Genomic DNA, 16056 nt, shown 5'->3' on the forward strand with positions numbered 1-16056 from the left:
GTAATTTAATGAGAAAAAGTTCTCTTAGGCAATATTATATCTCCATTCAAGAGTGAAAAAATAAAATCTAGAATGATTAAATTAATGGAACCATCAGGGATAGTTGACAAAGCTAGAAATGTGACCTTTCTCTTGCTTTTATCAAAAAATATATATTTTTTTAAAATTATATTTAAGGATTTGTATTTTTCCCTTTGTGTTTGGGAGAATTAATTTTTGGAACAAGTCTCATTAATAAGGGTTTTGGAAAGTCTGTGCTCCACACAACAGAATGTAACCAGCTTATATAATGTGATGTTAGAACTGGAGATAGTGTTGGTTTTTTTTTTTTTAATTCCAACTTTAGCTCTATATAATCTGGCTTTTTTGAAATCTTTTACCTGGTGTGCTTTTTCTGGGATTTCAGTAGAGTGAAGTGATGTGGGTGTGTGAGGATCACTCCTATGAACCTACCCCACAACAACTATTAAGTGAATCTTATAATTAAAAAAAATTATTTATTTTTATTTATTTTGAGATGGGGTCTTGCTGTGTTTGGTGCCTAGTCTGATTTTGAACTTGTGAGCTCAAGTGATTCTCCTGCCTCAGCCTCCCAAGTAGACTTGTTCCACTACTCCTGGCTGAATCTTGTAACTTTCTTTTTCTTTTCTTTTTTTTTTTTTTTTTTTTTTTTGGTATTGGGGATTGAACTTGGACACTCAACCACTGAGCCATATCCCCCGCCCTGTTTTGTTTCGTTTTCACTGAGTTGCTTAGTGCCTCACCATTGCTGAGTCTGGCTTTAGACTCATGATCTTTCTGCCTCAGGGTCCTGAACCCTTAGGATTACAGGCGTGTGCCACCATGCTCAGCAAATCTTGTAACCTTTTTTTTAAAAATATTTTTTTTAGTTGTAGATAAACATAATATCTTTATTTATTTTTATGTGGTGTTGAGATTCAAACCAGTGCCTCTTGTGTGCAAGGCATGTGACCTACCACTGAGCTACAACTCTAGACCTGAATCTTGTAACTTTTTAACTATCATATTTCCAGGAGCAAATGTCACCTTTAAAAATATGCCAATGAGAAATAAGATTTAATAATGTTATTTATAGATTGGTTTTAAAAAATGTATATATCTTTCATGTGCAAAAAATACTGCATATAAATTATTTTGCCCTTCATTTTCTGCAGGGTTTCGGGAGCAAAGTAGCATCTAAAACACTGATTTGAGACAACCTATTTGTATTATTGATTTCATTAGTATAATACTAATACTTTTGGAATAATTATATTAAAAGTGAAGAATATTTTTTTTTGTTTTTTTTTTTTTAGTTGTCAGTAGACCTTTATTTATTTTTATGTGGTGCTAAGGATCGAATCTAGTACCTCACACATGCTGAGCAAGCGCTCTACCACTGTGCTACAACCTCAGCTCAGTTTTATTTTTTTGATACCAGGGATTGAACTCAGGGGCACTCAACCACTGAGCCACATCCCCAGCCCTACTTTGTAATTTTTTATTTAGAGGCAAGGTTTCACTGGGTTGCTTAGCACCTCACCTTTGCAGAGGCTGACTTTGAACTCTCGATCCTCCAGCCTCAGCTTCTTGAGCTGCTGGGATTACAGGCATGTGCAGCTGTGGTCAGCGAATATTTTTAAGACTTATTTTTTCTGCTAGAAATTAGTCTTTTAGTCATAAGATTCTTAAGTCCAGAAGAAAAAAAATTTTTTTAGTTATTTCAGTCTTGTGATTAATATTCATGAGCATTTGAATTAATCCTTTTCTATTAAAAAAAAAAAACAACAAATTTTTGTAGTTGTAGATGAACAGCTTGCCTTTATTTTGTTTATTTTTATGTGACACTAAGGCTCAATCATGCTAGGCAAGCCAGTGCCTCAATCATGCTAGGCAAGCACTCTGCCACTGAGCTACAGCCCCAGCCCCCTTTTCTATTTTTTAATTTTAATTTTTCTGTGGTGCTGAGGTTGAACCCATGCCCTCATATAGGTTAGCCCAGCAATTGATCCCTTTAAAATAAAAATGTCAGTTATATGAGGAAGCATTTAGGTGACTGGCTGTAAACAGAATATTAGTGGGGTTTGACTACTTCATTTATTGGTTAGAACACTATTTTTATATACTTAATAATAGCAAAATACTACTTATGCTAATAAACATTTTTTATTTTTATTTATTTTTTTAAAGAGAGAGAGAATTATTTTTCAATATTTATTTTTTAGTTTTCAGCGGACACAACATCTTTGTTTGTATGTGGTGCTGAGGATCCAACCCCGGCAGCACGCTTGCCAGGCGAGCGGGCTACCGCTTGAGCCACATTCCCAGCCCGTAAACATTTTTTCAAAATATTTATTTTTTAGTTGTAGTTGGACACAATACCTTTATTTTATTTATTTATTTTTCTGTGGTGCTAAGGATTGAACCTAGGGCCTCGTATGTGTTAGAGGAGTGCTCTACCACTGAGCCATAATCCCAGCTCAACATTTTTTAATCTATATTTAAAGACATTTATATATATTTGTTTATTTATTTTTAAATATATATATTTTTAGTTGTAGTTGGACACAATACCTTTATTTTATTTCTTTTTATGTGGTGCTAAGGATCCAACCCAATACCTCGAACATGCTAGGCAAGCGCTCTACCACTGAGTAACCCCTCAAGTATTATCTTTAAAAAAAAAATAACAATTTCATATTTTGCTTATTCTTTTAATAAGCTATTAAGATTGACTATTTTTTCAGGTAGAGATTGAACTGTTTATCTATTAAAATGTGTCTATTTTTATCTTATAGCCAATTTTCTATTTAAGTATTCATTTTCCCTCTAATGATTTGTTAAAACTTTTTTGGATTTGATGGGGTAAAAGTAGTACCTTATTAAATTAATTAATTAATTTTTGGTACTGGGGATTGAATTCAGGGACACTTTACTGCTCAGCTACATCCCTAGTTCTTTTATATTTTATTTTGAGATGGGCTTTCACTAAATTGTTTAGGGCCTCCCTAAATACTGAGACTGACCTTGAACTTGGGGCCCTCTTCACTCTGCCTCCCAAATAGCTGGGACTACAGGCATAGGTAACTTTAAAATTTAAATTTTTGTGAAATTTATGGTTTTCATCTTTTTTAATTTTGGGGGGAGTGTACTGGGGATTGAACTCAGGGATGCTCGACCACTGAGCCACACCCTCAGCCCTATTTTGTATTTTATTTAGAGACAGGGTCTCACTGAGTTGCTTAGCATCTTGCCTTTGCTGAGGCTGACTTCAAACTCACAATCCTTCTGCCTCAGCCTTCGGAGCCACTGGGATTACAGGCATGCGCCATGGTGCCTGGCTGGTTTTCATGTTTTAACACACCCCCCTCAGTCTCTTCTTTAAAATATAGTCTAGTTAAAAGATGAATATTATTACTATTATAATATATGTTGATATTTCAGTGTAGAACTCTTAAGAGGTAAGGGTATGTTTTTTGCAGGCAAATAACATTTAATTAATGTATTATAACATCTGGAAATCTTTGGCTTTTAAAATATAAATCTATTGGAATTTTGCTTGTGTCTTTTCTAGGGTATGCATCCTTAACAGAAATGAAGTGGTTGTTGGTTTCATTGATAGTGGTAAACTACCTTTGTGAGTCTCATTGTTATGAACTTGCTGTTTTGTTTTGTCTCTTCAGTAGTGATGTGTCATAATTCCAATATAGTGGGTGAGTTGTTAGTGAAGATTCACCTAAAGCTAAGTAATTGTGCTAATTTTAAGTATTGTATTATTCAGTTTTTGATTGATTGATTTTTTTTTTTTGGTATCAGGAATTGAACCCAGGGACACTTAACCACTGAACCACATACATCCCAGCCCTTTTTTTTATTTTTAGTTTTTTATTTTGAGATAGGATCTCACTAAGTTGCTGAGGCTGGCTTTGATCTTTTGATCATCCTTTAGCCTCCCGAGTTGCTGGGATTACATGCGTGTACCATTGCACTGTGCTTGATTTCTTTTTTCTTTTCTTTTTTTTTTTTCATTTTTTTTTGTATTTTTTTAATTTGTTTTAATTAGTTACACATGACAGTACAATGACCTTGACATATCATACATTTGAATCAAAATATTTAATTTTTAGTTTTAGGTGGACACAATATCTTCATTTTATTTTTATGTGGTACTGAGTATCAGCTTTATGCATGCTAGGTGAGCATTCTACCTCTGAGCCACAACCTCAGCCCTTTGATTTCTTTAAAAAAATTTTTTTAGAGTACTTTCTCTATGGAATGGAATAATTTACTTTTGGAATATAATAAGGTTTATGCTTGGGAACTTGATATTATGCAAAAAGATGTGTATATAAGAATGGATTCATACCTGTCCCTGTCTGAGCAATTTAAGAATTTAATCCTATTTATTTATTTTTTTGTGTTGACAATTGAACCCAGTGATGCTTTGCCACTGAACTACATCCCCAGACCTTTTTGTTGTTTGGACAGAATCCCACTAAGTTGCTTAGGGCCTTGTTAAATTTCTGAGGCTGGTTTTGAACTTAAGATCCTCCTGCCTAAGCGTCCTGAGCTGCTGGGAATACAGGTGTGTTCCAATGTGGCTGACTTTAATTATTTAAAAAAAAAAAAAAAAAAAAATATATATATATATATAAAATAAAAATAAAAAATAATATATTATAAAAATTAAAAAATTATATTAGTTGTAGGTAGACACAATATCTTTATTTTATTTATTTATATATGGTGCTGGGGATCAAACCCAGGGCCTCACATACGCTAGGTGAGTGATCTACCGTTGAACCACAACCCCAGCCCCTGGCTTTAATCATTTTAAAATTCAACATTAATAGCTGTTTATTTTGTGAAGAAACAAGCAAATTTCAGGTTTAAGTACATATTTCTTTCTAGTTACATTAGTGGCAAATATGAATAAATTAGCTTTATGTATCTGATTTTTTTTTTTTTTTTTAAATATAGGGAATTGAACCCAGGGACACTTTATTTAACATTGAGCTATAGCATCCCCAACCCTTTGTATTTTGAGACAGGCCCTTACTCAGCTGCTTAGGGTCTCCCTGAGTTGCCGAGACTGGACTTGAACTTGTGATCCTTCTGTCTCAGTCTCCTGAGTTGCTGGGATTACTGGTATGCACCACTGTGCCTGGCTATTCTGATGTGTTTTGAACATATCATATATGTACAAATCCTTGGTAAATATGAATACATGAATTAATAAAAAAATCTTAATCAGAATTTTTATTTCAACTTGTCACCTTTTAAAAATAGGACTGAGTTCTCTTATTTTTTGGTATATACTGCATTCAAACGTTAGGATATACTGGGCATGGGTGGCACATGTCTGTAATCCTAGCAATTGGGAGGCTGGAGCAGGAGGCTCATGAGTTCAAAGCCAGCCTCAACAGATTAGCAAGGCACTTAGCAACTCAGTGAGACCCTGTTTCTAAATAAAATACAGAAAAGGGCTGGGGATGTGGCTTAGTAGTTAAGCTTCCATAGGTTCAATCCCTGGTACCAAAAAAAAAAAAAAAAAAAAAATCTAAGGAGGAAGCTGAAATAACATGACATTTACCAAATGAAGAACTTTAATTCAAATCTCTGATATTGCAGCACAGCTACATTTTTAACAAAATAATTTTGAGAATTCAAGTAAGAGTATCATGATCCTAAATTTGGTTGGTGTCTAGAATGTGGAGATGAAAAGCAAGCCAACTAAATTGAAAGAGGAAAGATGAAGGTGTAGTTCAGTGTTAGAGTGCTTTGTATTCAAGTCTCTGTGTTTGATCCTAACATCACACTGAGAGAAAAGAGAAAAGAAAACCACCAAAATAACTTCAGGGGCATTGAGAGAAGGGTAGATTAAAGAGAAGCTAATGAAGGAAGAAAAGAAACAGAAGATAGTGGAAGAGGAATTTCCTGAAAGTTGTTCTAGTAAGGTGTGTCAGAAGGTGGAAATAAGTCAATTAGGAATTTCTTGCTAACACCACAATTTGAATGGAGTTTATGTACAGAAGTCAAGTAGTAATTGATTAGTAAATGAATAGAGAAAGTGGAGGGTGGTTGTGAAGAGAACCAAAGGGTAGAAGCTAGTAAATAATGAAAATATGAATTTTTTTTTTTTTTTAGTTGTAGTTGGACACAATACCTTTATTTCACTTACTTATTTTTATGTGGTGCTGAGGATCAAACCCAAGGTCTCACACATGCAAGGCAAGTGCTCTACCGCTGAGCCACAACCCCAGACCGAAAATATGAATCTTGTGGTGTGAAGTTGAAGATAAAGGTCAGGAATAGTTTTGGAGCCCAAGGAAAAGGGAATCTAATATCCAGAGTTTCTTCTTTCCTTGGATCCAAAGGCACCAAGGTAAGGAAAGGAAGTATGGTAAATTCATGACCTCTAGGTTGTTTTCTCTGTTAAGAAATAAACTGTCACTTGCCAAGAATGATCAATGTGGGGGAGTGGCTTGGAGAGACTTATTGCTAGGTACAGTGACAAGGAATACTTTTTTTGTAATCCCAGTGACTTTGGAGGCCTAAGCTGGAAGATCACAAGTTCAAGGCCAGCCTCAGCAATTTAGCAAGTCCCTTGGCAATTTAGTAAGACCCTGCCTTAAAATAAAAAAAAAAAAAAAGAAAAGAAAAAAAACTGGGGTTATAGATCCAGGGTGAAGTACCCCTGGATTTAATCCCTAGTATCAACAACTACAACAATAAAACACTCCTGAGGTGATTGGAGGAAGATCATGAATCCATGGGACTATTAGTCTGCATGTTTTGGTTTTCTCCTTTAAAACCTAGAACTAGGAACATGGAGTGCTTATTCCTGAACTATATCCCCTACTCTTTTTACTTTTATTTTTTAAATTTGAGACAAGATTGCCCCTATGTTGCAGAGGTTAGTGGCGAACTTGAAATCCTCTGCCTCAGCTTTCTTAGTTGCTGGGTTACAGGCATGTACTACCACTCCCAGTGTATCATCACTCTCAGCTTGTCTTCTATTTCTAAGTCTCTTCAGCTCTTACATATTCCAGTGAATACTTCAAACTTGACATGCTTTATCTTCTTGTTTTTTATTAGATAAAACCATACCCAAATCATTTTATATCATTTTATTGTGATTAAGTATATAAGTTTTGGAATCAGCAGATCTGGATTCAAATCTTTGCTCTGCTGCTTTCTTTGGTAGTATGAATCTCAACTTCAACTTTTCAGTTTATTAAATAAACAACATTTAAAACATAAGATACTTATTTTTCCATCAAGAGAATTTTTATAACTATTATTTAAAATTTTTTTCTTAGCTTATTAAAATCCTTCAAGGTTCAGTTAGGGAAAATAGAGGAAGCTTGGTTATTATCTTTAGTTTAATCTTCATAAATGACACTATATTATAAATCATGTATTTAGAGAATAATGATAGAAGAAAATGTCTTGTGATTGAATGTTATATTTTTTTAAAAGGAAGATATGAAAGTGTGATGAGAGAGAATGTAGCTCAGTGGTAGAGTTTGTTCTTAGAATGAGCAAGAGAGGCTCTGAGTTTCATCCTTAGCACCAAAACAAAACTATGATGCTAGTTAATTATTATTATTTTAAAAAAGCAATAGGAAATAGACTTAGATGTTATTTAAAAAAATATTTATTTTTTAGTTGTAGTTGGACACAATACCTTTATTTCACTTATTTATTTTTATGTGGTGCTTAGGATTGAATCCAGGATCTCGCACGTGCAAGGCGAGTGCTCTACCGCTGAGCAACCACCCCAGCCCCCCCAAGACTAAAATGTTATATTGGTAATGTCTTACAACATTGATATTTATTATATTAGCTATAATAAACTTAATTATAGTATATTAATAATGAACGTTTATTCAATTAATAATGAATATTTATTTAATTCTTTATGAGAGTCAGTGGATTCTTGAATTGTTGCATTTAGTCCAGCTTGTCCAATTTTATTATTGTATTTAATCCTGTGGAGCTGGGATTCAAATGGACAGTTGGTATTTACACCCGTACCTCCCTGCCCCCTATTATGATAAATTAATAACTTTGCTGAGATAATGTGAATTTAAAGAATCTAGCATTGCATTTGGTACTCAGGAGGTAGTCAGAGATTTTCTTTCCTTGTGGAAGAGATCCCATTGAATTTGTTGGCATATTTTACCTGGTGGTCACATAAGGAATTAACAAAACTTTTTAAAATTGCATTCAAATTCACATAAATTCTCATAACCGAAATATCTTAAAATGTACATTGGTGTGTAGCCAAAAAGAAAAACCCTATACCCATTGAACAGCTCCTCCTCATCCCCTCTTTCTCCTGTTCCTGGCTCTGGGGAATCCACCAGTCTGTCTTCTTTGTCTGTGTATTTACCTATTTTGGGTTTATTATATTTCATAAAAATGAAATTATACAATATGTGACTTTTGTGTCTGGCTTCTTTTATTCAGAAAATTAAAATTTTTTATGTTCTATTTATTTATTTTTTTTGGTGGTGCTGGAGATCAAATCCAGGTTTCACACATGCTAGGCAGATACTCTTATGACTGAGCTATGCTTCATGCTATGATAAGGTTTTGAGGTTTATCCACCTTTTATTCCTTTTTATGGGTGTGTGGAGAGCAGCCTGTGCCTAGCCCTGAGTTATTCCATTTTATAAAGCAGCAGTTTACCATGAAGTCATTCCATTTTGAGTATAAGTGCTTAGGAAGAATGGCTTCATAACGCGTCTTAGCAAATAAATCAAATGTTCAAATAGAACTCACAGAAAACAAAAGTCAAACAAAAATCCCAGCTGCACAGCACAATCATAAAATACAAACTGATAAATAAATTCATTGTGCTAATAAAAATTGCCACCTTTGGCCAGGCTTAGTGGTGCATGCCTGTAATTCCAGTAGCTCTGGACATTGAGGCAGGAAGATTGCAAGTTCAAATCCAGCCTCAACAATTTAGCAAGGCCCTAAGCAACTTAGCAAGACCCTGTCTCAAAATAAAATAAATAAATAAATAAATAAAGGCTGGAGATATGTATGGCTCAGAGGTTAAGCTGCTGAGTTCAATCCCTGCTACTAAGAAAAAAAAAAAAAGATTGGTGTGGAATAAAATAATGTGGGATTGCCGTGGTCAGGATACCAAGTGAGCCATGAGTACTTAATGAATTTTAAAGACAATGAAATTGTAGCTTGTGTATTTATTTTTACCCAATAAATTCGGGCATTGATGAAAGACACAAACATGGCTGGTCTGTATTAGCTCACAACAGGGTGAATACTATTCCATTTTGTTTGGTTACCCTGATTTATTTATCCAGTCATCCATTGATGGACTTTTGGGTTGTTTCTGCCTTTTGGCTATTGTGAATAGCACCACTGTTCACATGCTTTGAATATGCATGTACATGTATTTGAGTCCCAAATTTTAATTCTTTTAAGTATGCCAAGTGTTTTCTTTTTTAAAAAGAAATTATCTTTTACTGATAATGTTCTTTATGAATCTGATAAGTTCTATGAAAGTTTGTTCTTTTATTTTTTTAAATTGGATGTACAGCATCCTTATTTTATCATTTAGAAGATATTGTAGGCAATTTCTTTCTTTTTTTTTTTTCATTTGTAGATAGACACAATACCCTTACTTTATTTATTCATTTTTATCTGGTGCTGAGGATCGAACCCAGTGCCTCCCACATGCTAGGCAAGCTCTACCACTGAGCCACAACCCCACCCCCGTAGGCAGTTTCTTTTTCATTAAATTTGCTTCTGGGGAGAATTCAAGAAAGTTGAAACTACTTGCTATTCTAGTCTTTTAACTTATTACTAAGTTTCTTCGGGAAAGATTCATCTTTTGTCTTCCTTTCTTCCCATTTCATAAACAGATTACAACTGTGCAACCCTAGTGTCGAGATTGAAAACTCCAGTGTCTCTACTACAGATAGTGTAAGGTCAATCATTGCAGTGATCTGAAAGGTACTTTCTATAACTGAAGAATACACTATAAGGGAACAGCTCCAGCTTTTCTTGTGGGAATATAGGGTTAATATTGCCAGATCTTATGATTTGTCAAGAGAAGCCAAAGTCTGGATTTTTATGTAAAATATGTTAATTCAATGTTTGGAATTAATTAAAATGTTTTAAAACATTCTGAAGGCCAGACTGAACCCACCTATAGTCAAGATAGGTCCTGAAGGAAGTATAAGATGAGTAGAAAGGAAAGCTGTGTATTTTGAATTAATATTAAAGTCATCTTGAAATGGACATGAGCTAGTTAGCTGCCCTTGGAATAACACGAAATAATGCCCATGCTGTATCTCCATATCACCTCCTCATTGCATACCCTTTTCAGGGAATCCATTATAGCTTTCATTTATGTTATTAGAGCTCCAGTTAATATAATAGTTTTAGATGTGTTGTACACGTTATTGGTATGCTCACAACTCTACAAGATCGGTGTTATCTCTTTTTTTTTTAAATAAATGAGACAGGGCTGGGGTTGTGGCTCAGTGGTAGAATGCTTGCTTAACATGTGTGAGGCTCTGGGTTTGATTCTCAGCACCACATATAAATAAATGAATAAAATAAAGGTCCATCAGTGTCTAAAAATATTAAAAATAATAAATGAGACAACAAAGTCTTCCTATATTAAGTAATTTGCCCAAGATCACAGAAAAAATGTGATTGAGCTATTGTGATTATGATTGAAAGCCCAGTTCTGACTACCTTTGCTCTTTCCTTATGACATGCTACGTACCTCTTATTTATTATGAGCAGTATTGGTATATAGTAGTGTTCCACTTATCAGGAGAGGTTAAATTCTAAGATTCACATTGGATGCCTGAAACCATGAATAATGTCAATACATATGTTTTTTCCTACATGTACCTACCAATGATAAAGTTTGGGTGTGGTGATGCATGCTTATAATCCTGGCTACTCAGGAAGCTAAATAGGAAGGATAACAACTTTGAGGCCAGTTTAGGTAACTTAGTGAGACTCCATCTTGAAAAATAAAGGGCTGGGGATATAGCTCAGTGGTAGAGTGCTGCTGGGTTTTGTCCCTAGTACTGGGGGAAAAAGTTTTATTTACAAATTAGAAATATGCTGTAATAAAATCACTGTTATCTCTAGTCTTGCCCTTTGGGCCCATTATTAAGTAAAATGAGGATTACTTGAATAAAAGACTGTGATTAGTAGATTTGCTGGACAAGGGGATGATTTACATTCCTGGAGATGGACAGGGTGAGATTTCTTCATACTACTCAGTATGATACACAATTTAAAACATAGGAATTATTTATTTCTGGAACTTGACATTTAATATTTTTGGGCCATGGTTGGCCATTTCTGACCAAAACCTGAGAGGTCTAACATTTTTAAAAAAATTTGGAACAAGGTCTCACTAAATTGCCCAGGCTGACCTTGAACTTGCAATCCTGCTTGCTGCTTCAAGCTCCTGAGTAGCTGGAATTACAAGTTTGTATGACTGTGATTTTTCAAGAGAAGCCAAGCTATGATTATCAAGTTGAAGTCCACTTGCTTCCATTTGGACTTAAACCATTTGCCTTCATCACTCCTTTGCTACTTCTTTGACAAAAATATCAAGAAGTACATTTTTGCCATATCAAGTACATGTATTCTTTCAAGTTCTTCCTTTTTTGAGTTAAATAAGGCATTTTCACTTTTTTTTTTTTTTTTTTTTTTTTTGCTACCAGGGATTGAATTTAGGGGTACTCAACTACAGAGCCACATCCCCAGTTATATTTTGTATTTTATTTTGAGACAGGGTCTCATTGAGTTGCTAAGCGCCTTACCATTGCTGAGTCTGGCTTTGAACTCATGATCCTCCTGTCTCAGCCTCCTGAGACATTGGGATTACAGGCATGCACCAGCTTGCTCAGCTTGACTCTGTACTCTTAAAGCTCTTCTAATTTTCCCCTAGCTTATTTCCTCAGGCTTCTTGCTGGATTTCTGTTCTCTGGGCTGCTCAAAATACAAGTCACAAGGATAGTCTGCCTTCAAGACAGATTCCAGCCAGGTGTGGTGGTGCATGCCTGTAATCTCAGTAGTTTGGGAGGCTAAAGCAGGAGGATCACAAGTTCAGGGCTAGCCTCAGCAATTTAGTGAGGCTCTAAGCAACTTAGCATGACCTTGTCTCAAAATAAAATATAAAAAAAAGGGCTGGGGATGTGACTCAGTGTGGCTCTTTGGGGTTGCTGTGAGGGCTTCTCTGACCTTAAGGGTCTGCAGGAAGAGAGAGAGCACTTGCTGACCCCTTTTATTGGGAGAAGCTATTCAGATGAGGCAAGGGATCAGGTTTCAGGGGGCTGAGTCTATCTTCATGATGTCCACTGTCAGCAGGTTGACTGACATCTAGGTAGGCCACACCAAGGGCACAGTAAGAGAAGGGGACACACACAAGGCACTTCCATGGAAGATTCTATCCTAAACAGGAAAAGGGGTAACAGGGAACAGGTAAACAAAGCTCCACCCATGGGGCTGTAGGAAGACACGCCCAGGCAGGAAGACACAAGTCACCCTTGAAGAGCCAGGCAGTCTAGCAGCAGGGTGCTGCCCAGCAGGGGAGTTAACTTGTGAGGTTGGTCTCCCACAGCTTCTTTTCCCATTTTGCCTTTTTTTTTTTTCCTTTTCTTTATATGGTCTCTCAGCAACCTTATGTCCTCCCACAGTGTCTGTTTTCTTTCTTCTTCCTCCCCCCCTCCCTCTTATCTTTTCTCCTTTACTTAAAAACCCAGGGTCTCACATGTGCTAGTTAAGTGTTTACCTCTGAGTTGTATTCCTAGCTGCCCCCCACCTTTTATTAACTGACCAGATTACAAAATACCATGATAGATACGTTAGTTCATCCTTTTAATAAGCCTGTTAATCTGGTCTTCCCTGTTGCCAGCATCTACACTTTCTACAAAATGGGTGGTCTTTTTCTTCATTCCACCTGTTAGAGAAGATAATTTGAAGGACCACAGGAATTATTTGCCACTTTGAAGTATTTCCCAACAGTGTAGATCCTCTATGCAGATGATGTCATATTTACTAAAAGATTGAGCAATCAAAGCGTTGTCTGTCAAGGCAATTCATTTCTTATTGATTTTTCCATATCCATGCTTGTAGTTCATTCATTGACTTTAGGTCTGGGTACCCCCGTACAGTATATGGTTCCATGATCCTTAGAATGTTAATTGAAACCTTGTTGAGGTTAATGAAGTTGCAATTGAAGATCTGGCAAAGGCGAAAAAGTTTTAACACCTTTTGAACCTTTGGGCTCACACCATTAATCCCTCTGATACTGATGACAAATGCCAATTTAGTTTCTGCAGGTACATAGAAGTTGCCAGATTTCCTTGCCATTCCAGCCCATTTGAATCTTTGTTTTGTACATCTTCCTATATTGTTTGTGGTAATTCTTGTCTTTTTCATAGATATGCTTCCTCTGCCTTTCAAAGCATCTTTTGGGCAGACTTTTCTTCAGGGGCTTTACCTTTAGCTCTGTGTAATTCCTTCACTTTTTCTTAAGGTTTCTGGCACAGCAGGAACCTTCTTTTTCTTCTCTTTGGCATCCTCCATGGTTCCAGCCAGAAAAAAAGACCCCCCTCTGCCTTTTTGGGACAAGGTCTCACCAAATTGCCCCTGGCGACCTTAAATTTTGTAATCCTGCTGAGTAGCTGGAATTATCAGCATGCACCACTGCATCCTGCTCCATAGTATCTATTTGCTCATTCATACACTCATCAATTGAGTGCCTGTTTGTGTCAAGCACTGTGCTGTTTGCTGAGGAAACTGTGAATGAGACTGACTTATCCATTGTCCTTGTGATGTGTATAATCTAACAGGCAGTTACTGAAGAATATGTGATAAATATTCTGGTAAGATAAATACATAGGAGGAATATCTAAGTTTGAAGTGATCAGGAAAAACTAGTTAGAAAGATATCAGTTGAAAGGGGCTGAAGGAAGGTCAGTGTTTCAGGCAAAAACAATGACATTTATAGAGAAATACAGGTGAAGAAATGAAAATCATTGACTCTCAATGACAATGTGTAGGAAAGATGAGAATGAAGACGGAGAGATAAGTCTGCAGAGTCATAAAATAGGCACTCAGATATCCATTCAATAAGTGTTTAATTAGTATTTTTATGTTATTTTATATCATGCTAACATAACTATAAAGTTTAATAGCCTAGTCTTCACTGTTGCTGCTATGAACTATCAAACTAGGCTTTAGAAAGTTTCTGAGTCTGTATTTGTTTATTGCTATTGATTGCTGTATGATAGGTTGTGCTGACTTTATTATATCTTACCCAGAAGTTACCTTTTCGAAGAATCTTTTATTGATTACTCAAGACCTTTCCCTCCTGTCTTTGGTCTTTAATTATAATTATTGTCAATGGTGTGTGTATATACTTATTTCAACTACATTTTCAGGTCTTTGAGGATAGAAATGACTGTATTTTTTTCTTGTGGTGTTGGGGATTGAACCCAGGGCCTTATGTATGCTCAGCAAGTGCTGTATTACTGAGTACATCTCCACCCCATTAATGTCTTTAATTTGCTTTAAATCCTTTTGCCTGGAGTATAAAGGATATGTGCACAGGGTAATTTTGTAGCTTGCCAGGATGGTACTGTTTTGTGGCTGGGTTAAGCCAGTATTTTTTACATAGGGCACATAAAATATTCTTGAATATTAAGTTAAATAACCTAATAATTCTTCAAATTTATTAAAGGCTGTCAAGTGGAACATGTTAATATGAATACTCTTATTTTCTCTGAACAAAGAAAAGAACATATTGATATGGGTTAAAATTACAACAGAATGATTTCTGCTGTAAACTAAGATTAGAGACTAGATTTTGCCCTCCTGCCTGAAATGTCAAACATTGAAAAAAGCACCCCCCCAAAAAAATTAAATATGAGATGGGGAGTGGGGATTAACATTAGACTCAAAACACTCTGGTCTTGCCTAAGAAGGCATAAAGGCTGTTTTAGTCAGCCTTGTCAGCATTGTGACCAAAATACCTGACAAGAACAACTGGAGGAAGAAAAGTTTATTTGGGGGCTTAGTGTTTTAGAGATGTCAGTCCATAGATGGCCAACTCTATTGCTCTGGGCCAAAGGTAAGGCAGAGCATCATGGAAGAAGGGTATGATGGAGGAAAGCAGCTCAGAACATGACAATAAGGAAGCAGAAAGAGCCTGCTCCCCAAACCACCAACAAAATATAAACCCCATGGGAATGCCCCCATGACCCACCTCCTCCAACCACACCCTACCTTCCTGTGGTTACCACCCAGTTAATCCCTACTAGTGAATTAATGCACTGGTCAGGTTAAGGCTCTAATAACCGTGAAGTGATAACTTCACTTTTGAACTTTCTTTCATTGTCTCATATATGAGCTTTTGGGAGACACCTCATAATCTAAACTATAACAAAGGCAAAACCTGAAAGGATCAAACTGTTTTCCCTATAACTTAACAATATCACACAAAGCTTAAGAATATTTATAGCAGTATTAAAATAATCAGCATAGAATAAGATAAAATTCTCAATATCTGCTATCAAATCCCAAATCACTAGTCATAGAAAGAGGCATAAAATTGTAGCACTTGGAGAAAAATCATTAAATTGAGGCAGATACAGAAAGGATTTGTGGCTTTTTTTTTTTGGTCTGCACCAATATCCTGCATGATTCCTTTTATGTAAAACTCTAAAAACAAAATTGTATGGTGATAGAAGTCAGAAGATTGGTTACCCCTTCCAGGGAGTGATGGTCTTTTAAGAAGCATGAGTGAGAATTCTTAATCAGCCAGCTGATTATTATGTGTGTATTCACTTTGAAAAAATTTTGTTCAAGACTTAAGATTTTTATACTTTACTATTGTATATGTTATATTTTAGTAAAAAATTAAAACTTTTAAAAGTTGATTCTAAAATTGACATAAAATTAGTAATAATTATGTATATTCCTGTATACTTTATAATCAAAACACTTTTCATATGTCAATATTATTCATATGAAAGTACTTTA

General features: G+C 35.6%; 1 protein-coding gene and 1 pseudogene across 1 annotated transcript in view; one reads left to right on the forward strand and one right to left on the reverse strand.

Annotated features, from left to right (window-relative positions):
* The window catches only part of Nfat5 (nuclear factor of activated T cells 5), a 106627-nt gene that overhangs the window by 16446 nt on the left and 74125 nt on the right, over nucleotides 1–16056 (forward strand). The gene's annotated exons all lie outside the window — the stretch shown is intronic.
* On the reverse strand, nucleotides 12876–13599 carry LOC143383267 (large ribosomal subunit protein uL30 pseudogene; annotated as a pseudogene).

This window comes from Callospermophilus lateralis, chromosome 18, assembly GCF_048772815.1.
Source record: "Callospermophilus lateralis isolate mCalLat2 chromosome 18, mCalLat2.hap1, whole genome shotgun sequence".
NCBI classification, from domain to species: Eukaryota; Metazoa; Chordata; class Mammalia; order Rodentia; family Sciuridae; genus Callospermophilus; species Callospermophilus lateralis.